At 54.0% G+C, this 24346-nt stretch overlaps 70 non-coding genes across 70 annotated transcripts; 36 read left to right on the forward strand and 34 right to left on the reverse strand.

Annotated features, from left to right (window-relative positions):
• Nucleotides 1–343: 343 nt before the first annotated feature.
• Nucleotides 344–435, forward strand: Trnai-uau (transfer RNA isoleucine (anticodon UAU)). Its single transcript is given in 2 exon segments — nucleotides 344–381; nucleotides 400–435. It is a non-coding gene; the product is annotated as a tRNA-Ile (tRNA).
• Nucleotides 436–546: 111 nt separating this feature from the next.
• Trnad-guc (transfer RNA aspartic acid (anticodon GUC)) lies at nucleotides 547–618 on the forward strand. The gene has a single exon. It is a non-coding gene; the product is annotated as a tRNA-Asp (tRNA).
• A 233-nt stretch (nucleotides 619–851) lies between these two features.
• Trnam-cau (transfer RNA methionine (anticodon CAU)) lies at nucleotides 852–923 on the reverse strand. Its single transcript has one exon. It is a non-coding gene; the product is annotated as a tRNA-Met (tRNA).
• Nucleotides 924–1206: 283 nt separating this feature from the next.
• Trnar-acg (transfer RNA arginine (anticodon ACG)) lies at nucleotides 1207–1279 on the reverse strand. The gene has a single exon. It is a non-coding gene; the product is annotated as a tRNA-Arg (tRNA).
• A 443-nt stretch (nucleotides 1280–1722) lies between these two features.
• On the forward strand, nucleotides 1723–1814 carry Trnai-uau (transfer RNA isoleucine (anticodon UAU)). The gene is given in 2 exon segments: nucleotides 1723–1760; nucleotides 1779–1814. It is a non-coding gene; the product is annotated as a tRNA-Ile (tRNA).
• A 111-nt stretch (nucleotides 1815–1925) lies between these two features.
• On the forward strand, nucleotides 1926–1997 carry Trnad-guc (transfer RNA aspartic acid (anticodon GUC)). Its single transcript has one exon. It is a non-coding gene; the product is annotated as a tRNA-Asp (tRNA).
• A 233-nt stretch (nucleotides 1998–2230) lies between these two features.
• On the reverse strand, nucleotides 2231–2302 carry Trnam-cau (transfer RNA methionine (anticodon CAU)). The gene has a single exon. It is a non-coding gene; the product is annotated as a tRNA-Met (tRNA).
• A 283-nt stretch (nucleotides 2303–2585) lies between these two features.
• Trnar-acg (transfer RNA arginine (anticodon ACG)) lies at nucleotides 2586–2658 on the reverse strand. Its single transcript has one exon. It is a non-coding gene; the product is annotated as a tRNA-Arg (tRNA).
• A 443-nt stretch (nucleotides 2659–3101) lies between these two features.
• On the forward strand, nucleotides 3102–3193 carry Trnai-uau (transfer RNA isoleucine (anticodon UAU)). The gene is given in 2 exon segments: nucleotides 3102–3139; nucleotides 3158–3193. It is a non-coding gene; the product is annotated as a tRNA-Ile (tRNA).
• Nucleotides 3194–3304: 111 nt separating this feature from the next.
• Nucleotides 3305–3376, forward strand: Trnad-guc (transfer RNA aspartic acid (anticodon GUC)). The gene has a single exon. It is a non-coding gene; the product is annotated as a tRNA-Asp (tRNA).
• A 233-nt stretch (nucleotides 3377–3609) lies between these two features.
• On the reverse strand, nucleotides 3610–3681 carry Trnam-cau (transfer RNA methionine (anticodon CAU)). The gene has a single exon. It is a non-coding gene; the product is annotated as a tRNA-Met (tRNA).
• A 283-nt stretch (nucleotides 3682–3964) lies between these two features.
• Nucleotides 3965–4037, reverse strand: Trnar-acg (transfer RNA arginine (anticodon ACG)). Its single transcript has one exon. It is a non-coding gene; the product is annotated as a tRNA-Arg (tRNA).
• A 443-nt stretch (nucleotides 4038–4480) lies between these two features.
• Nucleotides 4481–4572, forward strand: Trnai-uau (transfer RNA isoleucine (anticodon UAU)). The gene is given in 2 exon segments: nucleotides 4481–4518; nucleotides 4537–4572. It is a non-coding gene; the product is annotated as a tRNA-Ile (tRNA).
• Nucleotides 4573–4683: 111 nt separating this feature from the next.
• Trnad-guc (transfer RNA aspartic acid (anticodon GUC)) lies at nucleotides 4684–4755 on the forward strand. Its single transcript has one exon. It is a non-coding gene; the product is annotated as a tRNA-Asp (tRNA).
• Nucleotides 4756–4988: 233 nt separating this feature from the next.
• Nucleotides 4989–5060, reverse strand: Trnam-cau (transfer RNA methionine (anticodon CAU)). The gene has a single exon. It is a non-coding gene; the product is annotated as a tRNA-Met (tRNA).
• Nucleotides 5061–5343: 283 nt separating this feature from the next.
• Trnar-acg (transfer RNA arginine (anticodon ACG)) lies at nucleotides 5344–5416 on the reverse strand. Its single transcript has one exon. It is a non-coding gene; the product is annotated as a tRNA-Arg (tRNA).
• Nucleotides 5417–5859: 443 nt separating this feature from the next.
• Trnai-uau (transfer RNA isoleucine (anticodon UAU)) lies at nucleotides 5860–5951 on the forward strand. The gene is given in 2 exon segments: nucleotides 5860–5897; nucleotides 5916–5951. It is a non-coding gene; the product is annotated as a tRNA-Ile (tRNA).
• Nucleotides 5952–6062: 111 nt separating this feature from the next.
• On the forward strand, nucleotides 6063–6134 carry Trnad-guc (transfer RNA aspartic acid (anticodon GUC)). Its single transcript has one exon. It is a non-coding gene; the product is annotated as a tRNA-Asp (tRNA).
• Nucleotides 6135–6367: 233 nt separating this feature from the next.
• On the reverse strand, nucleotides 6368–6439 carry Trnam-cau (transfer RNA methionine (anticodon CAU)). The gene has a single exon. It is a non-coding gene; the product is annotated as a tRNA-Met (tRNA).
• Nucleotides 6440–6722: 283 nt separating this feature from the next.
• Nucleotides 6723–6795, reverse strand: Trnar-acg (transfer RNA arginine (anticodon ACG)). Its single transcript has one exon. It is a non-coding gene; the product is annotated as a tRNA-Arg (tRNA).
• A 443-nt stretch (nucleotides 6796–7238) lies between these two features.
• Trnai-uau (transfer RNA isoleucine (anticodon UAU)) lies at nucleotides 7239–7330 on the forward strand. The gene is given in 2 exon segments: nucleotides 7239–7276; nucleotides 7295–7330. It is a non-coding gene; the product is annotated as a tRNA-Ile (tRNA).
• Nucleotides 7331–7441: 111 nt separating this feature from the next.
• Trnad-guc (transfer RNA aspartic acid (anticodon GUC)) lies at nucleotides 7442–7513 on the forward strand. The gene has a single exon. It is a non-coding gene; the product is annotated as a tRNA-Asp (tRNA).
• A 233-nt stretch (nucleotides 7514–7746) lies between these two features.
• On the reverse strand, nucleotides 7747–7818 carry Trnam-cau (transfer RNA methionine (anticodon CAU)). Its single transcript has one exon. It is a non-coding gene; the product is annotated as a tRNA-Met (tRNA).
• Nucleotides 7819–8101: 283 nt separating this feature from the next.
• Trnar-acg (transfer RNA arginine (anticodon ACG)) lies at nucleotides 8102–8174 on the reverse strand. Its single transcript has one exon. It is a non-coding gene; the product is annotated as a tRNA-Arg (tRNA).
• Nucleotides 8175–8617: 443 nt separating this feature from the next.
• Nucleotides 8618–8709, forward strand: Trnai-uau (transfer RNA isoleucine (anticodon UAU)). Its single transcript is given in 2 exon segments — nucleotides 8618–8655; nucleotides 8674–8709. It is a non-coding gene; the product is annotated as a tRNA-Ile (tRNA).
• A 160-nt stretch (nucleotides 8710–8869) lies between these two features.
• Trnad-guc (transfer RNA aspartic acid (anticodon GUC)) lies at nucleotides 8870–8941 on the forward strand. Its single transcript has one exon. It is a non-coding gene; the product is annotated as a tRNA-Asp (tRNA).
• Nucleotides 8942–9174: 233 nt separating this feature from the next.
• Nucleotides 9175–9246, reverse strand: Trnam-cau (transfer RNA methionine (anticodon CAU)). The gene has a single exon. It is a non-coding gene; the product is annotated as a tRNA-Met (tRNA).
• A 283-nt stretch (nucleotides 9247–9529) lies between these two features.
• Nucleotides 9530–9602, reverse strand: Trnar-acg (transfer RNA arginine (anticodon ACG)). The gene has a single exon. It is a non-coding gene; the product is annotated as a tRNA-Arg (tRNA).
• A 443-nt stretch (nucleotides 9603–10045) lies between these two features.
• On the forward strand, nucleotides 10046–10137 carry Trnai-uau (transfer RNA isoleucine (anticodon UAU)). The gene is given in 2 exon segments: nucleotides 10046–10083; nucleotides 10102–10137. It is a non-coding gene; the product is annotated as a tRNA-Ile (tRNA).
• A 111-nt stretch (nucleotides 10138–10248) lies between these two features.
• Nucleotides 10249–10320, forward strand: Trnad-guc (transfer RNA aspartic acid (anticodon GUC)). The gene has a single exon. It is a non-coding gene; the product is annotated as a tRNA-Asp (tRNA).
• A 233-nt stretch (nucleotides 10321–10553) lies between these two features.
• On the reverse strand, nucleotides 10554–10625 carry Trnam-cau (transfer RNA methionine (anticodon CAU)). Its single transcript has one exon. It is a non-coding gene; the product is annotated as a tRNA-Met (tRNA).
• Nucleotides 10626–10908: 283 nt separating this feature from the next.
• Nucleotides 10909–10981, reverse strand: Trnar-acg (transfer RNA arginine (anticodon ACG)). The gene has a single exon. It is a non-coding gene; the product is annotated as a tRNA-Arg (tRNA).
• A 443-nt stretch (nucleotides 10982–11424) lies between these two features.
• On the forward strand, nucleotides 11425–11516 carry Trnai-uau (transfer RNA isoleucine (anticodon UAU)). Its single transcript is given in 2 exon segments — nucleotides 11425–11462; nucleotides 11481–11516. It is a non-coding gene; the product is annotated as a tRNA-Ile (tRNA).
• A 111-nt stretch (nucleotides 11517–11627) lies between these two features.
• Trnad-guc (transfer RNA aspartic acid (anticodon GUC)) lies at nucleotides 11628–11699 on the forward strand. Its single transcript has one exon. It is a non-coding gene; the product is annotated as a tRNA-Asp (tRNA).
• A 233-nt stretch (nucleotides 11700–11932) lies between these two features.
• Trnam-cau (transfer RNA methionine (anticodon CAU)) lies at nucleotides 11933–12004 on the reverse strand. The gene has a single exon. It is a non-coding gene; the product is annotated as a tRNA-Met (tRNA).
• Nucleotides 12005–12287: 283 nt separating this feature from the next.
• On the reverse strand, nucleotides 12288–12360 carry Trnar-acg (transfer RNA arginine (anticodon ACG)). The gene has a single exon. It is a non-coding gene; the product is annotated as a tRNA-Arg (tRNA).
• Nucleotides 12361–12803: 443 nt separating this feature from the next.
• Trnai-uau (transfer RNA isoleucine (anticodon UAU)) lies at nucleotides 12804–12895 on the forward strand. The gene is given in 2 exon segments: nucleotides 12804–12841; nucleotides 12860–12895. It is a non-coding gene; the product is annotated as a tRNA-Ile (tRNA).
• A 111-nt stretch (nucleotides 12896–13006) lies between these two features.
• On the forward strand, nucleotides 13007–13078 carry Trnad-guc (transfer RNA aspartic acid (anticodon GUC)). Its single transcript has one exon. It is a non-coding gene; the product is annotated as a tRNA-Asp (tRNA).
• Nucleotides 13079–13311: 233 nt separating this feature from the next.
• On the reverse strand, nucleotides 13312–13383 carry Trnam-cau (transfer RNA methionine (anticodon CAU)). The gene has a single exon. It is a non-coding gene; the product is annotated as a tRNA-Met (tRNA).
• A 283-nt stretch (nucleotides 13384–13666) lies between these two features.
• Nucleotides 13667–13739, reverse strand: Trnar-acg (transfer RNA arginine (anticodon ACG)). The gene has a single exon. It is a non-coding gene; the product is annotated as a tRNA-Arg (tRNA).
• A 443-nt stretch (nucleotides 13740–14182) lies between these two features.
• On the forward strand, nucleotides 14183–14274 carry Trnai-uau (transfer RNA isoleucine (anticodon UAU)). The gene is given in 2 exon segments: nucleotides 14183–14220; nucleotides 14239–14274. It is a non-coding gene; the product is annotated as a tRNA-Ile (tRNA).
• A 160-nt stretch (nucleotides 14275–14434) lies between these two features.
• Nucleotides 14435–14506, forward strand: Trnad-guc (transfer RNA aspartic acid (anticodon GUC)). The gene has a single exon. It is a non-coding gene; the product is annotated as a tRNA-Asp (tRNA).
• A 233-nt stretch (nucleotides 14507–14739) lies between these two features.
• Trnam-cau (transfer RNA methionine (anticodon CAU)) lies at nucleotides 14740–14811 on the reverse strand. Its single transcript has one exon. It is a non-coding gene; the product is annotated as a tRNA-Met (tRNA).
• Nucleotides 14812–15094: 283 nt separating this feature from the next.
• Nucleotides 15095–15167, reverse strand: Trnar-acg (transfer RNA arginine (anticodon ACG)). The gene has a single exon. It is a non-coding gene; the product is annotated as a tRNA-Arg (tRNA).
• A 443-nt stretch (nucleotides 15168–15610) lies between these two features.
• On the forward strand, nucleotides 15611–15702 carry Trnai-uau (transfer RNA isoleucine (anticodon UAU)). Its single transcript is given in 2 exon segments — nucleotides 15611–15648; nucleotides 15667–15702. It is a non-coding gene; the product is annotated as a tRNA-Ile (tRNA).
• A 111-nt stretch (nucleotides 15703–15813) lies between these two features.
• Trnad-guc (transfer RNA aspartic acid (anticodon GUC)) lies at nucleotides 15814–15885 on the forward strand. Its single transcript has one exon. It is a non-coding gene; the product is annotated as a tRNA-Asp (tRNA).
• A 233-nt stretch (nucleotides 15886–16118) lies between these two features.
• Nucleotides 16119–16190, reverse strand: Trnam-cau (transfer RNA methionine (anticodon CAU)). The gene has a single exon. It is a non-coding gene; the product is annotated as a tRNA-Met (tRNA).
• Nucleotides 16191–16473: 283 nt separating this feature from the next.
• Nucleotides 16474–16546, reverse strand: Trnar-acg (transfer RNA arginine (anticodon ACG)). Its single transcript has one exon. It is a non-coding gene; the product is annotated as a tRNA-Arg (tRNA).
• A 443-nt stretch (nucleotides 16547–16989) lies between these two features.
• On the forward strand, nucleotides 16990–17081 carry Trnai-uau (transfer RNA isoleucine (anticodon UAU)). The gene is given in 2 exon segments: nucleotides 16990–17027; nucleotides 17046–17081. It is a non-coding gene; the product is annotated as a tRNA-Ile (tRNA).
• A 111-nt stretch (nucleotides 17082–17192) lies between these two features.
• On the forward strand, nucleotides 17193–17264 carry Trnad-guc (transfer RNA aspartic acid (anticodon GUC)). Its single transcript has one exon. It is a non-coding gene; the product is annotated as a tRNA-Asp (tRNA).
• A 233-nt stretch (nucleotides 17265–17497) lies between these two features.
• Trnam-cau (transfer RNA methionine (anticodon CAU)) lies at nucleotides 17498–17569 on the reverse strand. Its single transcript has one exon. It is a non-coding gene; the product is annotated as a tRNA-Met (tRNA).
• A 283-nt stretch (nucleotides 17570–17852) lies between these two features.
• Trnar-acg (transfer RNA arginine (anticodon ACG)) lies at nucleotides 17853–17925 on the reverse strand. The gene has a single exon. It is a non-coding gene; the product is annotated as a tRNA-Arg (tRNA).
• Nucleotides 17926–18368: 443 nt separating this feature from the next.
• Nucleotides 18369–18460, forward strand: Trnai-uau (transfer RNA isoleucine (anticodon UAU)). The gene is given in 2 exon segments: nucleotides 18369–18406; nucleotides 18425–18460. It is a non-coding gene; the product is annotated as a tRNA-Ile (tRNA).
• A 111-nt stretch (nucleotides 18461–18571) lies between these two features.
• Nucleotides 18572–18643, forward strand: Trnad-guc (transfer RNA aspartic acid (anticodon GUC)). Its single transcript has one exon. It is a non-coding gene; the product is annotated as a tRNA-Asp (tRNA).
• Nucleotides 18644–18876: 233 nt separating this feature from the next.
• On the reverse strand, nucleotides 18877–18948 carry Trnam-cau (transfer RNA methionine (anticodon CAU)). Its single transcript has one exon. It is a non-coding gene; the product is annotated as a tRNA-Met (tRNA).
• Nucleotides 18949–19231: 283 nt separating this feature from the next.
• Trnar-acg (transfer RNA arginine (anticodon ACG)) lies at nucleotides 19232–19304 on the reverse strand. Its single transcript has one exon. It is a non-coding gene; the product is annotated as a tRNA-Arg (tRNA).
• Nucleotides 19305–19747: 443 nt separating this feature from the next.
• On the forward strand, nucleotides 19748–19839 carry Trnai-uau (transfer RNA isoleucine (anticodon UAU)). The gene is given in 2 exon segments: nucleotides 19748–19785; nucleotides 19804–19839. It is a non-coding gene; the product is annotated as a tRNA-Ile (tRNA).
• Nucleotides 19840–19999: 160 nt separating this feature from the next.
• Nucleotides 20000–20071, forward strand: Trnad-guc (transfer RNA aspartic acid (anticodon GUC)). The gene has a single exon. It is a non-coding gene; the product is annotated as a tRNA-Asp (tRNA).
• A 233-nt stretch (nucleotides 20072–20304) lies between these two features.
• On the reverse strand, nucleotides 20305–20376 carry Trnam-cau (transfer RNA methionine (anticodon CAU)). The gene has a single exon. It is a non-coding gene; the product is annotated as a tRNA-Met (tRNA).
• A 283-nt stretch (nucleotides 20377–20659) lies between these two features.
• Trnar-acg (transfer RNA arginine (anticodon ACG)) lies at nucleotides 20660–20732 on the reverse strand. Its single transcript has one exon. It is a non-coding gene; the product is annotated as a tRNA-Arg (tRNA).
• Nucleotides 20733–21175: 443 nt separating this feature from the next.
• On the forward strand, nucleotides 21176–21267 carry Trnai-uau (transfer RNA isoleucine (anticodon UAU)). Its single transcript is given in 2 exon segments — nucleotides 21176–21213; nucleotides 21232–21267. It is a non-coding gene; the product is annotated as a tRNA-Ile (tRNA).
• Nucleotides 21268–21378: 111 nt separating this feature from the next.
• Trnad-guc (transfer RNA aspartic acid (anticodon GUC)) lies at nucleotides 21379–21450 on the forward strand. Its single transcript has one exon. It is a non-coding gene; the product is annotated as a tRNA-Asp (tRNA).
• Nucleotides 21451–21683: 233 nt separating this feature from the next.
• On the reverse strand, nucleotides 21684–21755 carry Trnam-cau (transfer RNA methionine (anticodon CAU)). Its single transcript has one exon. It is a non-coding gene; the product is annotated as a tRNA-Met (tRNA).
• A 283-nt stretch (nucleotides 21756–22038) lies between these two features.
• Trnar-acg (transfer RNA arginine (anticodon ACG)) lies at nucleotides 22039–22111 on the reverse strand. Its single transcript has one exon. It is a non-coding gene; the product is annotated as a tRNA-Arg (tRNA).
• A 443-nt stretch (nucleotides 22112–22554) lies between these two features.
• Trnai-uau (transfer RNA isoleucine (anticodon UAU)) lies at nucleotides 22555–22646 on the forward strand. Its single transcript is given in 2 exon segments — nucleotides 22555–22592; nucleotides 22611–22646. It is a non-coding gene; the product is annotated as a tRNA-Ile (tRNA).
• A 111-nt stretch (nucleotides 22647–22757) lies between these two features.
• Nucleotides 22758–22829, forward strand: Trnad-guc (transfer RNA aspartic acid (anticodon GUC)). The gene has a single exon. It is a non-coding gene; the product is annotated as a tRNA-Asp (tRNA).
• Nucleotides 22830–23062: 233 nt separating this feature from the next.
• Trnam-cau (transfer RNA methionine (anticodon CAU)) lies at nucleotides 23063–23134 on the reverse strand. Its single transcript has one exon. It is a non-coding gene; the product is annotated as a tRNA-Met (tRNA).
• A 283-nt stretch (nucleotides 23135–23417) lies between these two features.
• Trnar-acg (transfer RNA arginine (anticodon ACG)) lies at nucleotides 23418–23490 on the reverse strand. Its single transcript has one exon. It is a non-coding gene; the product is annotated as a tRNA-Arg (tRNA).
• Nucleotides 23491–23933: 443 nt separating this feature from the next.
• Trnai-uau (transfer RNA isoleucine (anticodon UAU)) lies at nucleotides 23934–24025 on the forward strand. The gene is given in 2 exon segments: nucleotides 23934–23971; nucleotides 23990–24025. It is a non-coding gene; the product is annotated as a tRNA-Ile (tRNA).
• Nucleotides 24026–24185: 160 nt separating this feature from the next.
• Trnad-guc (transfer RNA aspartic acid (anticodon GUC)) lies at nucleotides 24186–24257 on the forward strand. Its single transcript has one exon. It is a non-coding gene; the product is annotated as a tRNA-Asp (tRNA).
• Nucleotides 24258–24346: the final 89 nt, after the last annotated feature.

The following is a 24346-nucleotide window of genomic DNA, read 5'->3' on the forward strand; positions in this document are numbered from 1 at the left end:
CCACTCTGGTCTTGCGCACTCTGCAGGGAGCTGCCAAGGAAGGCATCTCTCCTCCAGCTGCTCGGCCACGGTACGCCTGCACGGCTTAGAGCTTGCCACACATCTGCCCTCGCTGTTGGACAGGTAGCAGAAGGCAAGGCGCGCGTTTTTCTGCATTTTTTTCGGCGAGGACAAGCGGTTGATATGCTTGTAAGTGTAGCATATGAAGCAAGAATCGAATGAGGCAGTCGTAGACAGGTGCTAAATTCGCAGTATGGCCGCAGGTGACGATCTTATGACGGGTGTGCAGCCACAACAGGTTGGCAGCAAAGTGAGTATCGCTAACTGAAAGCTCTCTGCTGTAGCCCCAGTGGCGCAATTGGTTAGCGCACGGTACTTATAAGGCAGTAGCCGTGAGCAATGCCGGGGTTGTGAGTTCGAGCCTCACCTGGGGCATACTTTTATTTCGTAGCAGCTGACTCTGAAAGCATCGGGACGCGAGAGTTGAGATGTATCACCTGCTTGAGAAAGATAAGTGTGCGTGCATTATAGTCACCGATCGCGTGTTCCTCGGTAGTATAGTGGTTAGTATCCCCGCCTGTCACGCGGGAGACCGGGGTTCGATTCCCCGCCGGGGAGGTGCGATTTTTATATCGCGAAAGTTGCACGCGTGGCCCCAAAGGACATTAACGTTGCGATCAAGGAATGTAGTTACTGCAAAATCGTAAGAAAGTCTGCGTCTTAGGAAGTGTTTCTCGCATTCTTCACACGACGTCGTCGTTTCACGACTTACAGGGGTTGCTGTTGACGCTGAATCAGCTCACCCCAGGCTTAATGATCGAGCTCGAGGCACCCAAGAAAAAGAATAATTTTAGCAGAGCGTGGTTTCGATCCACGGACCTCTGGGTTATGGGCCCAGCACGCTTCCACTGCGCCACTCTGCTGCGTGGAGCCGTCCGCGCTCTTCGGTGCGTGACATGGGACACTTGGAAAGCGTTGTCTGCGTCGGTTTCCCGCGCCTACCGTTTAATTAAGTGCGTAACATCTCTCAGCTTGACTTGTCTCGACTTTGCTCGACTGACGCTACGCTGACGCTTGCACGAAGCGATATTTACCGCAATCGTCTCGAGATGCAGCTGCGAGATGCTCAGGATTAACATTGCACTCCACGAAGGTGGAGACATTCGAATCCACTGCCTAGCTACGCGCCCGCAACTAACAAAATGCCGACCCTGCCAGGATTCGAACCTGGAATCTTCTGATCCGTAGTCAGACGCGTTATCCGTTGCGCCACAGGGCCACTGTTTGCGTTTTTTACCACGAGGCGGGTGCACATCGCAAAGCAACGTGTTCTCCGTGGCTCGGCAACTGCATGTCGTCCACTGACAACGGCGGCGCGGCCACTCTGGTCTTGCGCACTCTGCAGGGAGCTGCCAAGGAAGGCATCTCTCCTCCAGCTGCTCGGCCACGGTGCGCCTGCACGGCTTAGAGCTTGCCACACATCTGCCCTCGCTGTTGGACAGGTAGGCGAAGGCAAGGCGCGCGTTTTTCTGCATTTTTTTCGGCGAGGACAAGCGGTTGATATGCTTGTAAGTGTAGCATATGAAGCAAGAATCGAATGAGGCAGTCGTAGACAGGTGCTAAATTCGCAGTATGGCCGCAGGTGACGATCTTATGACGGGTGTGCAGCCACAACAGGTTGGCAGCAAAGTGAGTATCGCTAACTGAAAGCTCTCTGCTGTAGCCCCAGTGGCGCAATTGGTTAGCGCACGGTACTTATAAGGCAGTAGCCGTGAGCAATGCCGGGGTTGTGAGTTCGAGCCTCACCTGGGGCATACTTTTATTTCGTAGCAGCTGACTCTGAAAGCATCGGGACGCGAGAGTTGAGATGTATCACCTGCTTGAGAAACATAAGTGTGCGTGCATTATAGTTACCGATCGCGTGTTCCTCGGTAGTATAGTGGTTAGTATCCCCGCCTGTCACGCGGGAGACCGGGGTTCGATTCCCCGCCGGGGAGTTGCGATTTTTATATCGCGAAAGTTGCACGCGTGGCCCCAAAGGACATTAACGTTGCGATCAAGGAATGTAGTTACTGCAAAATCGTAAGAAAGTCTGCGTCTTAGGAAGTGTTTCTCGCATTCTTCACACGACGTCGTCGTTTCACGACTTACAGGGGTTGCTGTTGACGCTGAATCAGCTCACCCCAGGCTTAATGATCGAGCTCGAGGCACCCAAGAAAAAGAATAATTTTAGCAGAGCGTGGTTTCGATCCACGGACCTCTGGGTTATGGGCCCAGCACGCTTCCACTGCGCCACTCTGCTGCGTGGAGCCGTCCGCGCTCTTCGGTGCGTGACATGGGACACTTGGAAAGCGTTGTCTGCGTCGGTTTCCCGCGCCTACCGTTTAATTAAGTGCGTAACATCTCTCAGCTTGACTTGTCTCGACTTTGCTCGACTGACGCTACGCTGACGCTTGCACGAAGCGATATTTACCGCAATCGTCTCGAGATGCAGCTGCGAGATGCTCAGGATTACCATTGCACTCCACGAAGGTGGAGACATTCGAATCCACTGCCTAGCTACGCGCCCGCAACTAACAAAATGCTGACCCTGCCAGGATTCGAACCTGGAATCTTCTGATCCGTAGTCAGACGCGTTATCCGTTGCGCCACAGGGCCACTGTTTGCGTTTTTTACCACGAGGCGGGTGCACATCGCAAAGCAACGTGTTCTCCGTGGCTCGGCAACTGCATGTCGTCCACTGACAACGGCGGCGCGGCCACTCTGGTCTTGCGCACTCTGCAGGGAGCTGCCAAGGAAGGCATCTCTCCTCCAGCTGCTCGGCCACGGTGCGCCTGCACGGCTTAGAGCTTGCCACACATCTGCCCTCGCTGTTGGACAGGTAGCAGAAGGCAAGGCGCGCGTTTTTCTGCATTTTTTTCGGCGAGGACAAGCGGTTGATATGCTTGTAAGTGTAGCATATGAAGCAAGAATCGAATGAGGCAGTCGTAGACAGGTGCTAAATTCGCAGTATGGCCGCAGGTGACGATCTTATGACGGGTGTGCAGCCACAACAGGTTGGCAGCAAAGTGAGTATCGCTAACTGAAAGCTCTCTGCTGTAGCCCCAGTGGCGCAATTGGTTAGCGCACGGTACTTATAAGGCAGTAGCCGTGAGCAATGCCGGGGTTGTGAGTTCGAGCCTCACCTGGGGCATACTTTTATTTCGTAGCAGCTGACTCTGAAAGCATCGGGACGCGAGAGTTGAGATGTATCACCTGCTTGAGAAAGATAAGTGTGCGTGCATTATAGTCACCGATCGCGTGTTCCTCGGTAGTATAGTGGTTAGTATCCCCGCCTGTCACGCGGGAGACCGGGGTTCGATTCCCCGCCGGGGAGTTGCGATTTTTATATCGCGAAAGTTGCACGCGTGGCCCCAAAGGACATTAACGTTGCGATCAAGGAATGTAGTTACTGCAAAATCGTAAGAAAGTCTGCGTCTTAGGAAGTGTTTCTCGCATTCTTCACACGACGTCGTCGTTTCACGACTTACAGGGGTTGCTGTTGACGCTGAATCAGCTCACCCCAGGCTTAATGATCGAGCTCGAGGCACCCAAGAAAAAGAATAATTTTAGCAGAGCGTGGTTTCGATCCACGGACCTCTGGGTTATGGGCCCAGCACGCTTCCACTGCGCCACTCTGCTGCGTGGAGCCGTCCGCGCTCTTCGGTGCGTGACATGGGACACTTGGAAAGCGTTGTCTGCGTCGGTTTCCCGCGCCTACCGTTTAATTAAGTGCGTAACATCTCTCAGCTTGACTTGTCTCGACTTTGCTCGACTGACGCTACGCTGACGCTTGCACGAAGCGATATTTACCGCAATCGTCTCGAGATGCAGCTGCGAGATGCTCAGGATTAACATTGCACTCCACGAAGGTGGAGACATTCGAATCCACTGCCTAGCTACGCGCCCGCAACTAACAAAATGCCGACCCTGCCAGGATTCGAACCTGGAATCTTCTGATCCGTAGTCAGACGCGTTATCCGTTGCGCCACAGGGCCACTGTTTGCGTTTTTTACCACGAGGCGGGTGCACATCGCAAAGCAACGTGTTCTCCGTGGCTCGGCAACTGCATGTCGTCCACTGACAACGGCGGCGCGGCCACTCTGGTCTTGCGCACTCTGCAGGGAGCTGCCAAGGAAGGCATCTCTCCTCCAGCTGCTCGGCCACGGTGCGCCTGCACGGCTTAGAGCTTGCCACACATCTGCCCTCGCTGTTGGACAGGTAGCAGAAGGCAAGGCGCGCGTTTTTCTGCATTTTTTTCGGCGAGGACAAGCGGTTGATATGCTTGTAAGTGTAGCATATGAAGCAAGAATCGAATGAGGCAGTCGTAGACAGGTGCTAAATTCGCAGTATGGCCGCAGGTGACGATCTTATGACGGGTGTGCAGCCACAACAGGTTGGCAGCAAAGTGAGTATCGCTAACTGAAAGCTCTCTGCTGTAGCCCCAGTGGCGCAATTGGTTAGCGCACGGTACTTATAAGGCAGTAGCCGTGAGCAATGCCGGGGTTGTGAGTTCGAGCCTCACCTGGGGCATACTTTTATTTCGTAGCAGCTGACTCTGAAAGCATCGGGACGCGAGAGTTGAGATGTATCACCTGCTTGAGAAAGATAAGAGTGCGTGCATTATAGTCACCGATCGCGTGTTCCTCGGTAGTATAGTGGTTAGTATCCTCGCCTGTCACGCGGGAGACCGGGGTTCGATTCCCCGCCGGGGAGGTGCGATTTTTATATCGCGAAAGTTGCACGCGTGGCCCCAAAGGACATTAACGTTGCGATCAAGGAATGTAGTTACTGCAAAATCGTAAGAAAGTCTGCGTCTTAGGAAGTGTTTCTCGCATTCTTCACACGACGTCGTCGTTTCACGACTTACAGGGGTTGCTGTTGACGCTGAATCAGCTCACCCCAGGCTTAATGATCGAGCTCGAGGCACCCAAGAAAAAGAATAATTTTAGCAGAGCGTGGTTTCGATCCACGGACCTCTGGGTTATGGGCCCAGCACGCTTCCACTGCGCCACTCTGCTGCGTGGAGCCGTCCGCGCTCTTCGGTGCGTGACATGGGACACTTGGAAAGCGTTGTCTGCGTCGGTTTCCCGCGCCTACCGTTTAATTAAGTGCGTAACATCTCTCAGCTTGACTTGTCTCGACTTTGCTCGACTGACGCTACGCTGACGCTTGCACGAAGCGATATTTACCGCAATCGTCTCGAGATGCAGCTGCGAGATGCTCAGGATTAACATTGCACTCCACGAAGGTGGAGACATTCGAATCCACTGCCTAGCTACGCGCCCGCAACTAACAAAATGCCGACCCTGCCAGGATTCGAACCTGGAATCTTCTGATCCGTAGTCAGACGCGTTATCCGTTGCGCCACAGGGCCACTGTTTGCGTTTTTTACCACGAGGCGGGTGCACATCGCAAAGCAACGTGTTCTCCGTGGCTCGGCAACTGCATGTCGTCCACTGACAACGGCGGCGCGGCCACTCTGGTCTTGCGCACTCTGCAGGGAGCTGCCAAGGAAGGCATCTCTCCTCCAGCTGCTCGGCCACGGTGCGCCTGCACGGCTTAGAGCTTGCCACACATCTGCCCTCGCTGTTGGACAGGTAGGCGAAGGCAAGGCGCGCGTTTTTCTGCATTTTTTTCGGCGAGGACAAGCGGTTGATATGCTTGTAAGTGTAGCATATGAAGCAAGAATCGAATGAGGCAGTCGTAGACAGGTGCTAAATTCGCAGTATGGCCGCAGGTGACGATCTTATGACGGGTGTGCAGCCACAACAGGTTGGCAGCAAAGTGAGTATCGCTAACTGAAAGCTCTCTGCTGTAGCCCCAGTGGCGCAATTGGTTAGCGCACGGTACTTATAAGGCAGTAGCCGTGAGCAATGCCGGGGTTGTGAGTTCGAGCCTCACCTGGGGCATACTTTTATTTCGTAGCAGCTGACTCTGAAAGCATCGGGACGCGAGAGTTGAGATGTATCACCTGCTTGAGAAAGATAAGAGTGCGTGCATTATAGTCACCGATCGCGTGTTCCTCGGTAGTATAGTGGTTAGTATCCTCGCCTGTCACGCGGGAGACCGGGGTTCGATTCCCCGCCGGGGAGGTGCGATTTTTATATCGCGAAAGTTGCACGCGTGGCCCCAAAGGACATTAACGTTGCGATCAAGGAATGTAGTTACTGCAAAATCGTAAGAAAGTCTGCGTCTTAGGAAGTGTTTCTCGCATTCTTCACACGACGTCGTCGTTTCACGACTTACAGGGGTTGCTGTTGACGCTGAATCAGCTCACCCCAGGCTTAATGATCGAGCTCGAGGCACCCAAGAAAAAGAATAATTTTAGCAGAGCGTGGTTTCGATCCACGGACCTCTGGGTTATGGGCCCAGCACGCTTCCACTGCGCCACTCTGCTGCGTGGAGCCGTCCGCGCTCTTCGGTGCGTGACATGGGACACTTGGAAAGCGTTGTCTGCGTCGGTTTCCCGCGCCTACCGTTTAATTAAGTGCGTAACATCTCTCAGCTTGACTTGTCTCGACTTTGCTCGACTGACGCTACGCTGACGCTTGCACGAAGCGATATTTACCGCAATCGTCTCGAGATGCAGCTGCGAGATGCTCAGGATTAACATTGCACTCCACGAAGGTGGAGACATTCGAATCCACTGCCTAGCTACGCGCCCGCAACTAACAAAATGCCGACCCTGCCAGGATTCGAACCTGGAATCTTTTGATCCGTAGTCAGACGCGTTATCCGTTGCGCCACAGGGCCACTGTTTGCGTTTTTTACCACGAGGCGGGTGCACATCGCAAAGCAACGTGTTCTCCGTGGCTCGGCAACTGCATGTCGTCCACTGACAACGGCGGCGCGGCCACTCTGGTCTTGCGCACTCTGCAGGGAGCTGCCAAGGAAGGCATCTCTCCTCCAGCTGCTCGGCCACGGTGCGCCTGCACGGCTTAGAGCTTGCCACACATCTGCCCTCGCTGTTGGACAGGTAGCAGAAGGCAAGGCGCGCGTTTTTCTGCATTTTTTTCGGCGAGGACAAGCGGTTGATATGCTTGTAAGTGTAGCATATGAAGCAAGAATCGAATGAGGCAGTCGTAGACAGGTGCTAAATTCGCAGTATGGCCGCAGGTGACGATCTTATGACGGGTGTGCAGCCACAACAGGTTGGCAGCAAAGTGAGTATCGCTAACTGAAAGCTCTCTGCTGTAGCCCCAGTGGCGCAATTGGTTAGCGCACGGTACTTATAAGGCAGTAGCCGTGAGCAATGCCGGGGTTGTGAGTTCGAGCCTCACCTGGGGCATACTTTTATTTCGTAGCAGCTGACTCTGAAAGCATCGGGACGCGAGAGTTGAGATGTATCACCTGCTTGAGAAAGATAAGAGTGCGTGCATTATAGTCACCGATCGCGTGTTCCTCGGTAGTATAGTGGTTAGTATCCTCGCCTGTCACGCGGGAGACCGGGGTTCGATTCCCCGCCGGGGAGGTGCGATTTTTATATCGCGAAAGTTGCACGCGTGGCCCCAAAGGACATTAACGTTGCGATCAAGGAATGTAGTTACTGCAAAATCGTAAGAAAGTCTGCGTCTTAGGAAGTGTTTCTCGCATTCTTCACACGACGTCGTCGTTTCACGACTTACAGGGGTTGCTGTTGACGCTGAATCAGCTCACCCCAGGCTTAATGATCGAGCTCGAGGCACCCAAGAAAAAGAATAATTTTAGCAGAGCGTGGTTTCGATCCACGGACCTCTGGGTTATGGGCCCAGCACGCTTCCACTGCGCCACTCTGCTGCGTGGAGCCGTCCGCGCTCTTCGGTGCGTGACATGGGACACTTGGAAAGCGTTGTCTGCGTCGGTTTCCCGCGCCTACCGTTTAATTAAGTGCGTAACATCTCTCAGCTTGACTTGTCTCGACTTTGCTCGACTGACGCTACGCTGACGCTTGCACGAAGCGATATTTACCGCAATCGTCTCGAGATGCAGCTGCGAGATGCTCAGGATTAACATTGCACTCCACGAAGGTGGAGACATTCGAATCCACTGCCTAGCTACGCGCCCGCAACTAACAAAATGCCGACCCTGCCAGGATTCGAACCTGGAATCTTCTGATCCGTAGTCAGACGCGTTATCCGTTGCGCCACAGGGCCACTGTTTGCGTTTTTTACCACGAGGCGGGTGCACATCGCAAAGCAACGTGTTCTCCGTGGCTCGGCAACTGCATGTCGTCCACTGACAACGGCGGCGCGGCCACTCTGGTCTTGCGCACTCTGCAGGGAGCTGCCAAGGAAGGCATCTCTCCTCCAGCTGCTCGGCCACGGTGCGCCTGCACGGCTTAGAGCTTGCCACACATCTGCCCTCGCTGTTGGACAGGTAGCAGAAGGCAAGGCGCGCGTTTTTCTGCATTTTTTTCGGCGAGGACAAGCGGTTGATATGCTTGTAAGTGTAGCATATGAAGCAAGAATCGAATGAGGCAGTCGTAGACAGGTGCTAAATTCGCAGTATGGCCGCAGGTGACGATCTTATGACGGGTGTGCAGCCACAACAGGTTGGCAGCAAAGTGAGTATCGCTAACTGAAAGCTCTCTGCTGTAGCCCCAGTGGCGCAATTGGTTAGCGCACGGTACTTATAAGGCAGTAGCCGTGAGCAATGCCGGGGTTGTGAGTTCGAGCCTCACCTGGGGCAGTAGCCGTGAGCAATGCCGGGGTTGTGAGTTCGAGCCTCACCTGGGGCATACTTTTATTTCGTAGCAGCTGACTCTGAAAGCATCGGGACGCGAGAGTTGAGATGTAGCACCTGCTTGAGAAAGATAAGAGTGCGTGCATTATAGTCACCGATCGCGTGTTCCTCGGTAGTATAGTGGTTAGTATCCTCGCCTGTCACGCGGGAGACCGGGGTTCGATTCCCCGCCGGGGAGGTGCGATTTTTATATCGCGAAAGTTGCACGCGTGGCCCCAAAGGACATTAACGTTGCGATCAAGGAATGTAGTTACTGCAAAATCGTAAGAAAGTCTGCGTCTTAGGAAGTGTTTCTCGCATTCTTCACACGACGTCGTCGTTTCACGACTTACAGGGGTTGCTGTTGACGCTGAATCAGCTCACCCCAGGCTTAATGATCGAGCTCGAGGCACCCAAGAAAAAGAATAATTTTAGCAGAGCGTGGTTTCGATCCACGGACCTCTGGGTTATGGGCCCAGCACGCTTCCACTGCGCCACTCTGCTGCGTGGAGCCGTCCGCGCTCTTCGGTGCGTGACATGGGACACTTGGAAAGCGTTGTCTGCGTCGGTTTCCCGCGCCTACCGTTTAATTAAGTGCGTAACATCTCTCAGCTTGACTTGTCTCGACTTTGCTCGACTGACGCTACGCTGACGCTTGCACGAAGCGATATTTACCGCAATCGTCTCGAGATGCAGCTGCGAGATGCTCAGGATTAACATTGCACTCCACGAAGGTGGAGACATTCGAATCCACTGCCTAGCTACGCGCCCGCAACTAACAAAATGCCGACCCTGCCAGGATTCGAACCTGGAATCTTCTGATCCGTAGTCAGACGCGTTATCCGTTGCGCCACAGGGCCACTGTTTGCGTTTTTTACCACGAGGCGGGTGCACATCGCAAAGCAACGTGTTCTCCGTGGCTCGGCAACTGCATGTCGTCCACTGACAACGGCGGCGCGGCCACTCTGGTCTTGCGCACTCTGCAGGGAGCTGCCAAGGAAGGCATCTCTCCTCCAGCTGCTCGGCCACGGTGCGCCTGCACGGCTTAGAGCTTGCCACACATCTGCCCTCGCTGTTGGACAGGTAGCAGAAGGCAAGGCGCGCGTTTTTCTGCATTTTTTTCGGCGAGGACAAGCGGTTGATATGCTTGTAAGTGTAGCATATGAAGCAAGAATCGAATGAGGCAGTCGTAGACAGGTGCTAAATTCGCAGTATGGCCGCAGGTGACGATCTTATGACGGGTGTGCAGCCACAACAGGTTGGCAGCAAAGTGAGTATCGCTAACTGAAAGCTCTCTGCTGTAGCCCCAGTGGCGCAATTGGTTAGCGCACGGTACTTATAAGGCAGTAGCCGTGAGCAATGCCGGGGTTGTGAGTTCGAGCCTCACCTGGGGCATACTTTTATTTCGTAGCAGCTGACTCTGAAAGCATCGGGACGCGAGAGTTGAGATGTATCACCTGCTTGAGAAAGATAAGAGTGCGTGCATTATAGTCACCGATCGCGTGTTCCTCGGTAGTATAGTGGTTAGTATCCTCGCCTGTCACGCGGGAGACCGGGGTTCGATTCCCCGCCGGGGAGGTGCGATTTTTATATCGCGAAAGTTGCACGCGTGGCCCCAAAGGACATTAACGTTGCGATCAAGGAATGTAGTTACTGCAAAATCGTAAGAAAGTCTGCGTCTTAGGAAGTGTTTCTCGCATTCTTCACACGACGTCGTCGTTTCACGACTTACAGGGGTTGCTGTTGACGCTGAATCAGCTCACCCCAGGCTTAATGATCGAGCTCGAGGCACCCAAGAAAAAGAATAATTTTAGCAGAGCGTGGTTTCGATCCACGGACCTCTGGGTTATGGGCCCAGCACGCTTCCACTGCGCCACTCTGCTGCGTGGAGCCGTCCGCGCTCTTCGGTGCGTGACATGGGACACTTGGAAAGCGTTGTCTGCGTCGGTTTCCCGCGCCTACCGTTTAATTAAGTGCGTAACATCTCTCAGCTTGACTTGTCTCGACTTTGCTCGACTGACGCTACGCTGACGCTTGCACGAAGCGATATTTACCGCAATCGTCTCGAGATGCAGCTGCGAGATGCTCAGGATTAACATTGCACTCCACGAAGGTGGAGACATTCGAATCCACTGCCTAGCTACGCGCCCGCAACTAACAAAATGCCGACCCTGCCAGGATTCGAACCTGGAATCTTCTGATCCGTAGTCAGACGCGTTATCCGTTGCGCCACAGGGCCACTGTTTGCGTTTTTTACCACGAGGCGGGTGCACATCGCAAAGCAACGTGTTCTCCGTGGCTCGGCAACTGCATGTCGTCCACTGACAACGGCGGCGCGGCCACTCTGGTCTTGCGCACTCTGCAGGGAGCTGCCAAGGAAGGCATCTCTCCTCCAGCTGCTCGGCCACGGTGCGCCTGCACGGCTTAGAGCTTGCCACACATCTGCCCTCGCTGTTGGACAGGTAGCAGAAGGCAAGGCGCGCGTTTTTCTGCATTTTTTTCGGCGAGGACAAGCGGTTGATATGCTTGTAAGTGTAGCATATGAAGCAAGAATCGAATGAGGCAGTCGTAGACAGGTGCTAAATTCGCAGTATGGCCGCAGGTGACGATCTTATGACGGGTGTGCAGCCACAACAGGTTGGCAGCAAAGTGAGTATCGCTAACTGAAAGCTCTCTGCTGTAGCCCCAGTGGCGCAATTGGTTAGCGCACGGTACTTATAAGGCAGTAGCCGTGAGCAATGCCGGGGTTGTGAGTTCGAGCCTCACCTGGGGCATACTTTTATTTCGTAGCAGCTGACTCTGAAAGCATCGGGACGCGAGAGTTGAGATGTATCACCTGCTTGAGAAAGATAAGAGTGCGTGCATTATAGTCACCGATCGCGTGTTCCTCGGTAGTATAGTGGTTAGTATCCTCGCCTGTCACGCGGGAGACCGGGGTTCGATTCCCCGCCGGGGAGGTGCGATTTTTATATCGCGAAAGTTGCACGCGTGGCCCCAAAGGACATTAACGTTGCGATCAAGGAATGTAGTTACTGCAAAATCGTAAGAAAGTCTGCGTCTTAGGAAGTGTTTCTCGCATTCTTCACACGACGTCGTCGTTTCACGACTTACAGGGGTTGCTGTTGACGCTGAATCAGCTCACCCCAGGCTTAATGATCGAGCTCGAGGCACCCAAGAAAAAGAATAATTTTAGCAGAGCGTGGTTTCGATCCACGGACCTCTGGGTTATGGGCCCAGCACGCTTCCACTGCGCCACTCTGCTGCGTGGAGCCGTCCGCGCTCTTCGGTGCGTGACATGGGACACTTGGAAAGCGTTGTCTGCGTCGGTTTCCCGCGCCTACCGTTTAATTAAGTGCGTAACATCTCTCAGCTTGACTTGTCTCGACTTTGCTCGACTGACGCTACGCTGACGCTTGCACGAAGCGATATTTACCGCAATCGTCTCGAGATGCAGCTGCGAGATGCTCAGGATTAACATTGCACTCCACGAAGGTGGAGACATTCGAATCCACTGCCTAGCTACGCGCCCGCAACTAACAAAATGCCGACCCTGCCAGGATTCGAACCTGGAATCTTTTGATCCGTAGTCAGACGCGTTATCCGTTGCGCCACAGGGCCACTGTTTGCGTTTTTTACCACGAGGCGGGTGCACATCGCAAAGCAACGTGTTCTCCGTGGCTCGGCAACTGCATGTCGTCCACTGACAACGGCGGCGCGGCCACTCTGGTCTTGCGCACTCTGCAGGGAGCTGCCAAGGAAGGCATCTCTCCTCCAGCTGCTCGGCCACGGTGCGCCTGCACGGCTTAGAGCTTGCCACACATCTGCCCTCGCTGTTGGACAGGTAGCAGAAGGCAAGGCGCGCGTTTTTCTGCATTTTTTTCGGCGAGGACAAGCGGTTGATATGCTTGTAAGTGTAGCATATGAAGCAAGAATCGAATGAGGCAGTCGTAGACAGGTGCTAAATTCGCAGTATGGCCGCAGGTGACGATCTTATGACGGGTGTGCAGCCACAACAGGTTGGCAGCAAAGTGAGTATCGCTAACTGAAAGCTCTCTGCTGTAGCCCCAGTGGCGCAATTGGTTAGCGCACGGTACTTATAAGGCAGTAGCCGTGAGCAATGCCGGGGTTGTGAGTTCGAGCCTCACCTGGGGCATACTTTTATTTCGTAGCAGCTGACTCTGAAAGCATCGGGACGCGAGAGTTGAGATGTATCACCTGCTTGAGAAAGATAAGAGTGCGTGCATTATAGTCACCGATCGCGTGTTCCTCGGTAGTATAGTGGTTAGTATCCTCGCCTGTCACGCGGGAGACCGGGGTTCGATTCCCCGCCGGGGAGGTGCGATTTTTATATCGCGAAAGTTGCACGCGTGGCCCCAAAGGACATTAACGTTGCGATCAAGGAATGTAGTTACTGCAAAATCGTAAGAAAGTCTGCGTCTTAGGAAGTGTTTCTCGCATTCTTCACACGACGTCGTCGTTTCACGACTTACAGGGGTTGCTGTTGACGCTGAATCAGCTCACCCCAGGCTTAATGATCGAGCTCGAGGCACCCAAGAAAAAGAATAATTTTAGCAGAGCGTGGTTTCGATCCACGGACCTCTGGGTTATGGGCCCAGCACGCTTCCACTGCGCCACTCTGCTGCGTGGAGCCGTCCGCGCTCTTCGGTGCGTGACATGGGACACTTGGAAAGCGTTGTCTGCGTCGGTTTCCCGCGCCTACCGTTTAATTAAGTGCGTAACATCTCTCAGCTTGACTTGTCTCGACTTTGCTCGACTGACGCTACGCTGACGCTTGCACGAAGCGATATTTACCGCAATCGTCTCGAGATGCAGCTGCGAGATGCTCAGGATTAACATTGCACTCCACGAAGGTGGAGACATTCGAATCCACTGCCTAGCTACGCGCCCGCAACTAACAAAATGCCGACCCTGCCAGGATTCGAACCTGGAATCTTCTGATCCGTAGTCAGACGCGTTATCCGTTGCGCCACAGGGCCACTGTTTGCGTTTTTTACCACGAGGCGGGTGCACATCGCAAAGCAACGTGTTCTCCGTGGCTCGGCAACTGCATGTCGTCCACTGACAACGGCGGCGCGGCCACTCTGGTCTTGCGCACTCTGCAGGGAGCTGCCAAGGAAGGCATCTCTCCTCCAGCTGCTCGGCCACGGTGCGCCTGCACGGCTTAGAGCTTGCCACACATCTGCCCTCGCTGTTGGACAGGTAGCAGAAGGCAAGGCGCGCGTTTTTCTGCATTTTTTTCGGCGAGGACAAGCGGTTGATATGCTTGTAAGTGTAGCATATGAAGCAAGAATCGAATGAGGCAGTCGTAGACAGGTGCTAAATTCGCAGTATGGCCGCAGGTGACGATCTTATGACGGGTGTGCAGCCACAACAGGTTGGCAGCAAAGTGAGTATCGCTAACTGAAAGCTCTCTGCTGTAGCCCCAGTGGCGCAATTGGTTAGCGCACGGTACTTATAAGGCAGTAGCCGTGAGCAATGCCGGGGTTGTGAGTTCGAGCCTCACCTGGGGCAGTAGCCGTGAGCAATGCCGGGGTTGTGAGTTCGAGCCTCACCTGGGGCATACTTTTATTTCGTAGCAGCTGACTCTGAAAGCATCGGGACGCGAGAGTTGAGATGTAGCACCTGCTTGAGAAAGATAAGAGTGCGTGCATTATAGTCACCGATCGCGTGTTCCTCGGTAGTATAGTGGTTAGTATCCTCGCCTGTCACGCGGGAGACCGGGGTTCGATTCCCCGCCGGGGAGGTGCGATTTTTATATCGCGAAAGTTGCACGCGTGGCCCCAAAGGACATTAACGTTGCGATCAAGGAATGTAGTTACTGCAAAATCGTAAGAAAGTCTGCGTCTTAGGAAGTGTTTCTCGCATTCTTCACACGACGTCGTCGTTTCACGACTTACAGGGGTTGCTGTTGACGCTGAATCAGCTCACCCCAGGCTTAATGATCGAGCTCGAGGCACCCAAGAAAAAGAATAATTTTAGCAGAGCGTGGTTTCGATCCACGGACCTCTGGGTTATGGGCCCAGCACGCTTCCACTGCGCCACTCTGCTGCGTGGAGCCGTCCGCGCTCTTCGGTGCGTGACATGGGACACTTGGAAAGCGTTGTCTGCGTCGGTTTCCCGCGCCTACCGTTTAATTAAGTGCGTAACATCTCTCAGCTTGACTTGTCTCGACTTTGCTCGACTGACGCTACGCTGACGCTTGCACGAAGCGATATTTACCGCAATCGTCTCGAGATGCAGCTGCGAGATGCTCAGGATTAACATTGCACTCCACGAAGGTGGAGACATTCGAATCCACTGCCTAGCTACGCGCCCGCAACTAACAAAATGCCGACCCTGCCAGGATTCGAACCTGGAATCTTCTGATCCGTAGTCAGACGCGTTATCCGTTGCGCCACAGGGCCACTGTTTGCGTTTTTTACCACGAGGCGGGTGCACATCGCAAAGCAACGTGTTCTCCGTGGCTCGGCAACTGCATGTCGTCCACTGACAACGGCGGCGCGGCCACTCTGGTCTTGCGCACTCTGCAGGGAGCTGCCAAGGAAGGCATCTCTCCTCCAGCTGCTCGGCCACGGTGCGCCTGCACGGCTTAGAGCTTGCCACACATCTGCCCTCGCTGTTGGACAGGTAGCAGAAGGCAAGGCGCGCGTTTTTCTGCATTTTTTTCGGCGAGGACAAGCGGTTGATATGCTTGTAAGTGTAGCATATGAAGCAAGAATCGAATGAGGCAGTCGTAGACAGGTGCTAAATTCGCAGTATGGCCGCAGGTGACGATCTTATGACGGGTGTGCAGCCACAACAGGTTGGCAGCAAAGTGAGTATCGCTAACTGAAAGCTCTCTGCTGTAGCCCCAGTGGCGCAATTGGTTAGCGCACGGTACTTATAAGGCAGTAGCCGTGAGCAATGCCGGGGTTGTGAGTTCGAGCCTCACCTGGGGCATACTTTTATTTCGTAGCAGCTGACTCTGAAAGCATCGGGACGCGAGAGTTGAGATGTATCACCTGCTTGAGAAAGATAAGAGTGCGTGCATTATAGTCACCGATCGCGTGTTCCTCGGTAGTATAGTGGTTAGTATCCTCGCCTGTCACGCGGGAGCCCGGGGTTCGATTCCCCGCCGGGGAGGTGCGATTTTTATATCGCGAAAGTTGCACGCGTGGCCCCAAAGGACATTAACGTTGCGATCAAGGAATGTAGTTACTGCAAAATCGTAAGAAAGTCTGCGTCTTAGGAAGTGTTTCTCGCATTCTTCACACGACGTCGTCGTTTCACGACTTACAGGGGTTGCTGTTGACGCTGAATCAGCTCACCCCAGGCTTAATGATCGAGCTCGAGGCACCCAAGAAAAAGAATAATTTTAGCAGAGCGTGGTTTCGATCCACGGACCTCTGGGTTATGGGCCCAGCACGCTTCCACTGCGCCACTCTGCTGCGTGGAGCCGTCCGCGCTCTTCGGTGCGTGACATGGGACACTTGGAAAGCGTTGTCTGCGTCGGTTTCCCGCGCCTACCGTTTAATTAAGTGCGTAACATCTCTCAGCTTGACTTGTCTCGACTTTGCTCGACTGACGCTACGCTGACGCTTGCACGAAGCGATATTTACCGCAATCGTCTCGAGATGCAGCTGCGAGATGCTCAGGATTAACATTGCACTCCACGAAGGTGGAGACATTCGAATCCACTGCCTAGCTACGCGCCCGCAACTAACAAAATGCCGACCCTGCCAGGATTCGAACCTGGAATCTTCTGATCCGTAGTCAGACGCGTTATCCGTTGCGCCACAGGGCCACTGTTTGCGTTTTTTACCACGAGGCGGGTGCACATCGCAAAGCAACGTGTTCTCCGTGGCTCGGCAACTGCATGTCGTCCACTGACAACGGCGGCGCGGCCACTCTGGTCTTGCGCACTCTGCAGGGAGCTGCCAAGGAAGGCATCTCTCCTCCAGCTGCTCGGCCACGGTGCGCCTGCACGGCTTAGAGCTTGCCACACATCTGCCCTCGCTGTTGGACAGGTAGCAGAAGGCAAGGCGCGCGTTTTTCTGCATTTTTTTCGGCGAGGACAAGCGGTTGATATGCTTGTAAGTGTAGCATATGAAGCAAGAATCGAATGAGGCAGTCGTAGACAGGTGCTAAATTCGCAGTATGGCCGCAGGTGACGATCTTATGACGGGTGTGCAGCCACAACAGGTTGGCAGCAAAGTGAGTATCGCTAACTGAAAGCTCTCTGCTGTAGCCCCAGTGGCGCAATTGGTTAGCGCACGGTACTTATAAGGCAGTAGCCGTGAGCAATGCCGGGGTTGTGAGTTCGAGCCTCACCTGGGGCATACTTTTATTTCGTAGCAGCTGACTCTGAAAGCATCGGGACGCGAGAGTTGAGATGTATCACCTGCTTGAGAAAGATAAGAGTGCGTGCATTATAGTCACCGATCGCGTGTTCCTCGGTAGTATAGTGGTTAGTATCCTCGCCTGTCACGCGGGAGACCGGGGTTCGATTCCCCGCCGGGGAGGTGCGATTTTTATATCGCGAAAGTTGCACGCGTGGCCCCAAAGGACATTAACGTTGCGATCAAGGAATGTAGTTACTGCAAAATCGTAAGAAAGTCTGCGTCTTAGGAAGTGTTTCTCGCATTCTTCACACGACGTCGTCGTTTCACGACTTACAGGGGTTGCTGTTGACGCTGAATCAGCTCACCCCAGGCTTAATGATCGAGCTCGAGGCACCCAAGAAAAAGAATAATTTTAGCAGAGCGTGGTTTCGATCCACGGACCTCTGGGTTATGGGCCCAGCACGCTTCCACTGCGCCACTCTGCTGCGTGGAGCCGTCCGCGCTCTTCGGTGCGTGACATGGGACACTTGGAAAGCGTTGTCTGCGTCGGTTTCCCGCGCCTACCGTTTAATTAAGTGCGTAACATCTCTCAGCTTGACTTGTCTCGACTTTGCTCGACTGACGCTACGCTGACGCTTGCACGAAGCGATATTTACCGCAATCGTCTCGAGATGCAGCTGCGAGATGCTCAGGATTAACATTGCACTCCACGAAGGTGGAGACATTCGAATCCACTGCCTAGCTACGCGCCCGCAACTAACAAAATGCCGACCCTGCCAGGATTCGAACCTGGAATCTTTTGATCCGTAGTCAGACGCGTTATCCGTTGCGCCACAGGGCCACTGTTTGCGTTTTTTACCACGAGGCGGGTGCACATCGCAAAGCAACGTGTTCTCCGTGGCTCGGCAACTGCATGTCGTCCACTGACAACGGCGGCGCGGCCACTCTGGTCTTGCGCACTCTGCAGGGAGCTGCCAAGGAAGGCATCTCTCCTCCAGCTGCTCGGCCACGGTGCGCCTGCACGGCTTAGAGCTTGCCACACATCTGCCCTCGCTGTTGGACAGGTAGCAGAAGGCAAGGCGCGCGTTTTTCTGCATTTTTTTCGGCGAGGACAAGCGGTTGATATGCTTGTAAGTGTAGCATATGAAGCAAGAATCGAATGAGGCAGTCGTAGACAGGTGCTAAATTCGCAGTATGGCCGCAGGTGACGATCTTATGACGGGTGTGCAGCCACAACAGGTTGGCAGCAAAGTGAGTATCGCTAACTGAAAGCTCTCTGCTGTAGCCCCAGTGGCGCAATTGGTTAGCGCACGGTACTTATAAGGCAGTAGCCGTGAGCAATGCCGGGGTTGTGAGTTCGAGCCTCACCTGGGGCATACTTTTATTTCGTAGCAGCTGACTCTGAAAGCATCGGGACGCGAGAGTTGAGATGTATCACCTGCTTGAGAAAGATAAGAGTGCGTGCATTATAGTCACCGATCGCGTGTTCCTCGGTAGTATAGTGGTTAGTATCCTCGCCTGTCACGCGGGAGACCGGGGTTCGATTCCCCGCCGGGGAGGTGCGATTTTTATATCGCGAAAGTTGCACGCGTGGCCCCAAAGGACATTAACGTTGCGATCAAGGAATGTAGTTACTGCAAAATCGTAAGAAAGTCTGCGTCTTAGGAAGTGTTTCTCGCATTCTTCACACGACGTCGTCGTTTCACGACTTACAGGGGTTGCTGTTGACGCTGAATCAGCTCACCCCAGGCTTAATGATCGAGCTCGAGGCACCCAAGAAAAAGAATAATTTTAGCAGAGCGTGGTTTCGATCCACGGACCTCTGGGTTATGGGCCCAGCACGCTTCCACTGCGCCACTCTGCTGCGTGGAGCCGTCCGCGCTCTTCGGTGCGTGACATGGGACACTTGGAAAGCGTTGTCTGCGTCGGTTTCCCGCGCCTACCGTTTAATTAAGTGCGTAACATCTCTCAGCTTGACTTGTCTCGACTTTGCTCGACTGACGCTACGCTGACGCTTGCACGAAGCGATATTTACCGCAATCGTCTCGAGATGCAGCTGCGAGATGCTCAGGATTAACATTGCACTCCACGAAGGTGGAGACATTCGAATCCACTGCCTAGCTACGCGCCCGCAACTAACAAAATGCCGACCCTGCCAGGATTCGAACCTGGAATCTTCTGATCCGTAGTCAGACGCGTTATCCGTTGCGCCACAGGGCCACTGTTTGCGTTTTTTACCACGAGGCGGGTGCACATCGCAAAGCAACGTGTTCTCCGTGGCTCGGCAACTGCATGTCGTCCACTGACAACGGCGGCGCGGCCACTCTGGTCTTGCGCACTCTGCAGGGAGCTGCCAAGGAAGGCATCTCTCCTCCAGCTGCTCGGCCACGGTGCGCCTGCACGGCTTAGAGCTTGCCACACATCTGCCCTCGCTGTTGGACAGGTAGCAGAAGGCAAGGCGCGCGTTTTTCTGCATTTTTTTCGGCGAGGACAAGCGGTTGATATGCTTGTAAGTGTAGCATATGAAGCAAGAATCGAATGAGGCAGTCGTAGACAGGTGCTAAATTCGCAGTATGGCCGCAGGTGACGATCTTATGACGGGTGTGCAGCCACAACAGGTTGGCAGCAAAGTGAGTATCGCTAACTGAAAGCTCTCTGCTGTAGCCCCAGTGGCGCAATTGGTTAGCGCACGGTACTTATAAGGCAGTAGCCGTGAGCAATGCCGGGGTTGTGAGTTCGAGCCTCACCTGGGGCAGTAGCCGTGAGCAATGCCGGGGTTGTGAGTTCGAGCCTCACCTGGGGCATACTTTTATTTCGTAGCAGCTGACTCTGAAAGCATCGGGACGCGAGAGTTGAGATGTATCACCTGCTTGAGAAAGATAAGAGTGCGTGCATTATAGTCACCGATCGCGTGTTCCTCGGTAGTATAGTGGTTAGTATCCTCGCCTGTCACGCGGGAGACCGGGGTTCGATTCCCCGCCGGGGAGGTGCGATTTTTATATCGCGAAAGTTGCACGCGTGGCCCCAAAGGACATTAACGTTGCGATCAAGGAATGTAGTTACTGCAAAATCGTAAGAAAGTCTGCGTCTTAGGAAGTGTTTCTCGCATTCTTCACACGACGTCGTCGTTTCACGACTTACAGGGGTTGCTGTTGACGCTGAATCAGCTCACCCCAGGCTTAATGATCGAGCTCGAGGCACCCAAGAAAAAGAATAATTTTAGCAGAGCGTGGTTTCGATCCACGGACCTCTGGGTTATGGGCCCAGCACGCTTCCACTGCGCCACTCTGCTGCGTGGAGCCGTCCGCGCTCTTCGGTGCGTGACATGGGACACTTGGAAAGCGTTGTCTGCGTCGGTTTCCCGCGCCTACCGTTTAATTAAGTGCGTAACATCTCTCAGCTTGACTTGTCTCGACTTTGCTCGACTGACGCTACGCTGACGCTTGCACGAAGCGATATTTACCGCAATCGTCTCGAGATGCAGCTGCGAGATGCTCAGGATTAACATTGCACTCCACGAAGGTGGAGACATTCGAATCCACTGCCTAGCTACGCGCCCGCAACTAACAAAATGCCGACCCTGCCAGGATTCGAACCTGGAATCTTCTGATCCGTAGTCAGACGCGTTATCCGTTGCGCCACAGGGCCACTGTTTGCGTTTTTTACCACGAGGCGGGTGCACATCGCAAAGCAACGTGTTCTCCGTGGCTCGGCAACTGCATGTCGTCCACTGACAACGGCGGCGCGGCCACTCTGGTCTTGCGCACTCTGCAGGGAGCTGCCAAGGAAGGCATCTCTCCTCCAGCTGCTCGGCCACGGTGCGCCTGCACGGCTTAGAGCTTGCCACACATCTGCCCTCGCTGTTGGACAGGTAGCAGAAGGCAAGGCGCGCGTTTTTCTGCATTTTTTTCGGCGAGGACAAGCGGTTGATATGCTTGTAAGTGTAGCATATGAAGCAAGAATCGAATGAGGCAGTCGTAGACAGGTGCTAAATTCGCAGTATGGCCGCAGGTGACGATCTTATGACGGGTGTGCAGCCACAACAGGTTGGCAGCAAAGTGAGTATCGCTAACTGAAAGCTCTCTGCTGTAGCCCCAGTGGCGCAATTGGTTAGCGCACGGTACTTATAAGGCAGTAGCCGTGAGCAATGCCGGGGTTGTGAGTTCGAGCCTCACCTGGGGCATACTTTTATTTCGTAGCAGCTGACTCTGAAAGCATCGGGACGCGAGAGTTGAGATGTATCACCTGCTTGAGAAAGATAAGAGTGCGTGCATTATAGTCACCGATCGCGTGTTCCTCGGTAGTATAGTGGTTAGTATCCTCGCCTGTCACGCGGGAGACCGGGGTTCGATTCCCCGCCGGGGAGGTGCGATTTTTATATCGCGAAAGTTGCACGCGTGGCCCCAAAGGACATTAACGTTGCGATCAAGGAATGTAGTTACTGCAAAATCGTAAGAAAGTCTGCGTCTTAGGAAGTGTTTCTCGCATTCTTCACACGACGTCGTCGTTTCACGACTTACAGGGGTTGCTGTTGACGCTGAATCAGCTCACCCCAGGCTTAATGATCGAGCTCGAGGCACCCAAGAAAAAGAATAATTTTAGCAGAGCGTGGTTTCGATCCACGGACCTCTGGGTTATGGGCCCAGCACGCTTCCACTGCGCCACTCTGCTGCGTGGAGCCGTCCGCGCTCTTCGGTGCGTGACATGGGACACTTGGAAAGCGTTGTCTGCGTCGGTTTCCCGCGCCTACCGTTTAATTAAGTGCGTAACATCTCTCAGCTTGACTTGTCTCGACTTTGCTCGACTGACGCTACGCTGACGCTTGCACGAAGCGATATTTACCGCAATCGTCTCGAGATGCAGCTGCGAGATGCTCAGGATTAACATTGCACTCCACGAAGGTGGAGACATTCGAATCCACTGCCTAGCTACGCGCCCGCAACTAACAAAATGCCGACCCTGCCAGGATTCGAACCTGGAATCTTCTGATCCGTAGTCAGACGCGTTATCCGTTGCGCCACAGGGCCACTGTTTGCGTTTTTTACCACGAGGCGGGTGCACATCGCAAAGCAACGTGTTCTCCGTGGCTCGGCAACTGCATGTCGTCCACTGACAACGGCGGCGCGGCCACTCTGGTCTTGCGCACTCTGCAGGGAGCTGCCAAGGAAGGCATCTCTCCTCCAGCTGCTCGGCCACGGTGCGCCTGCACGGCTTAGAGCTTGCCACACATCTGCCCTCGCTGTTGGACAGGTAGCAGAAGGCAAGGCGCGCGTTTTTCTGCATTTTTTTCGGCGAGGACAAGCGGTTGATATGCTTGTAAGTGTAGCATATGAAGCAAGAATCGAATGAGGCAGTCGTAGACAGGTGCTAAATTCGCAGTATGGCCGCAGGTGACGATCTTATGACGGGTGTGCAGCCACAACAGGTTGGCAGCAAAGTGAGTATCGCTAACTGAAAGCTCTCTGCTGTAGCCCCAGTGGCGCAATTGGTTAGCGCACGGTACTTATAAGGCAGTAGCCGTGAGCAATGCCGGGGTTGTGAGTTCGAGCCTCACCTGGGGCATACTTTTATTTCGTAGCAGCTGACTCTGAAAGCATCGGGACGCGAGAGTTGAGATGTATCACCTGCTTGAGAAAGATAAGAGTGCGTGCATTATAGTCACCGATCGCGTGTTCCTCGGTAGTATAGTGGTTAGTATCCTCGCCTGTCACGCGGGAGACCGGGGTTCGATTCCCCGCCGGGGAGGTGCGATTTTTATATCGCGAAAGTTGCACGCGTGGCCCCAAAGGACATTAACGTTGCGATCAAGGAATGTAGTTACTGCAAAATCGTAAGAAAGTCTGCGTCTTAGGAAGTGTTTCTCGCATTCTTCACACGACGTCGTCGTTTCACGACTTACAGGGGTTGCTGTTGACGCTGAATCAGCTCACCCCAGGCTTAATGATCGAGCTCGAGGCACCCAAGAAAAAGAATAATTTTAGCAGAGCGTGGTTTCGATCCACGGACCTCTGGGTTATGGGCCCAGCACGCTTCCACTGCGCCACTCTGCTGCGTGGAGCCGTCCGCGCTCTTCGGTGCGTGACATGGGACACTTGGAAAGCGTTGTCTGCGTCGGTTTCCCGCGCCTACCGTTTAATTAAGTGCGTAACATCTCTCAGCTTGACTTGTCTCGACTTTGCTCGACTGACGCTACGCTGACGCTTGCACGAAGCGATATTTACCGCAATCGTCTCGAGATGCAGCTGCGAGATGCTCAGGATTAACATTGCACTCCACGAAGGTGGAGACATTCGAATCCACTGCCTAGCTACGCGCCCGCAACTAACAAAATGCCGACCCTGCCAGGATTCGAACCTGGAATCTTCTGATCCGTAGTCAGACGCGTTATCCGTTGCGCCACAGGGCCACTGTTTGCGTTTTTTACCACGAGGCGGGTGCACATCGCAAAGCAACGTGTTCTCCGTGGCTCGGCAACTGCATGTCGTCCACTGACAACGGCGGCGCGGCCACTCTGGTCTTGCGCACTCTGCAGGGAGCTGCCAAGGAAGGCATCTCTCCTCCAGCTGCTCGGCCACGGTGCGCCTGCACGGCTTAGAGCTTGCCACACATCTGCCCTCGCTGTTGGACAGGTAGCAGAAGGCAAGGCGCGCGTTTTTCTGCATTTTTTTCGGCGAGGACAAGCGGTTGATATGCTTGTAAGTGTAGCATATGAAGCAAGAATCGAATGAGGCAGTCGTAGACAGGTGCTAAATTCGCAGTATGGCCGCAGGTGACGATCTTATGACGGGTGTGCAGCCACAACAGGTTGGCAGCAAAGTGAGTATCGCTAACTGAAAGCTCTCTGCTGTAGCCCCAGTGGCGCAATTGGTTAGCGCACGGTACTTATAAGGCAGTAGCCGTGAGCAATGCCGGGGTTGTGAGTTCGAGCCTCACCTGGGGCAGTAGCCGTGAGCAATGCCGGGGTTGTGAGTTCGAGCCTCACCTGGGGCATACTTTTATTTCGTAGCAGCTGACTCTGAAAGCATCGGGACGCGAGAGTTGAGATGTATCACCTGCTTGAGAAAGATAAGAGTGCGTGCATTATAGTCACCGATCGCGTGTTCCTCGGTAGTATAGTGGTTAGTATCCTCGCCTGTCACGCGGGAGACCGGGGTTCGATTCCCCGCCGGGGAGGTGCGATTTTTATATCGCGAAAGTTGCACGCGTGGCCCCAAAGGACATTAACGTTGCGATCAAGGAATGTAGTTACTGCAAAATCGTAA

The sequence above is a fragment of the Schistocerca nitens genome, chromosome 9 (assembly GCF_023898315.1).
Source record: "Schistocerca nitens isolate TAMUIC-IGC-003100 chromosome 9, iqSchNite1.1, whole genome shotgun sequence".
Taxonomy (NCBI): Eukaryota; Metazoa; Arthropoda; class Insecta; order Orthoptera; family Acrididae; genus Schistocerca; species Schistocerca nitens.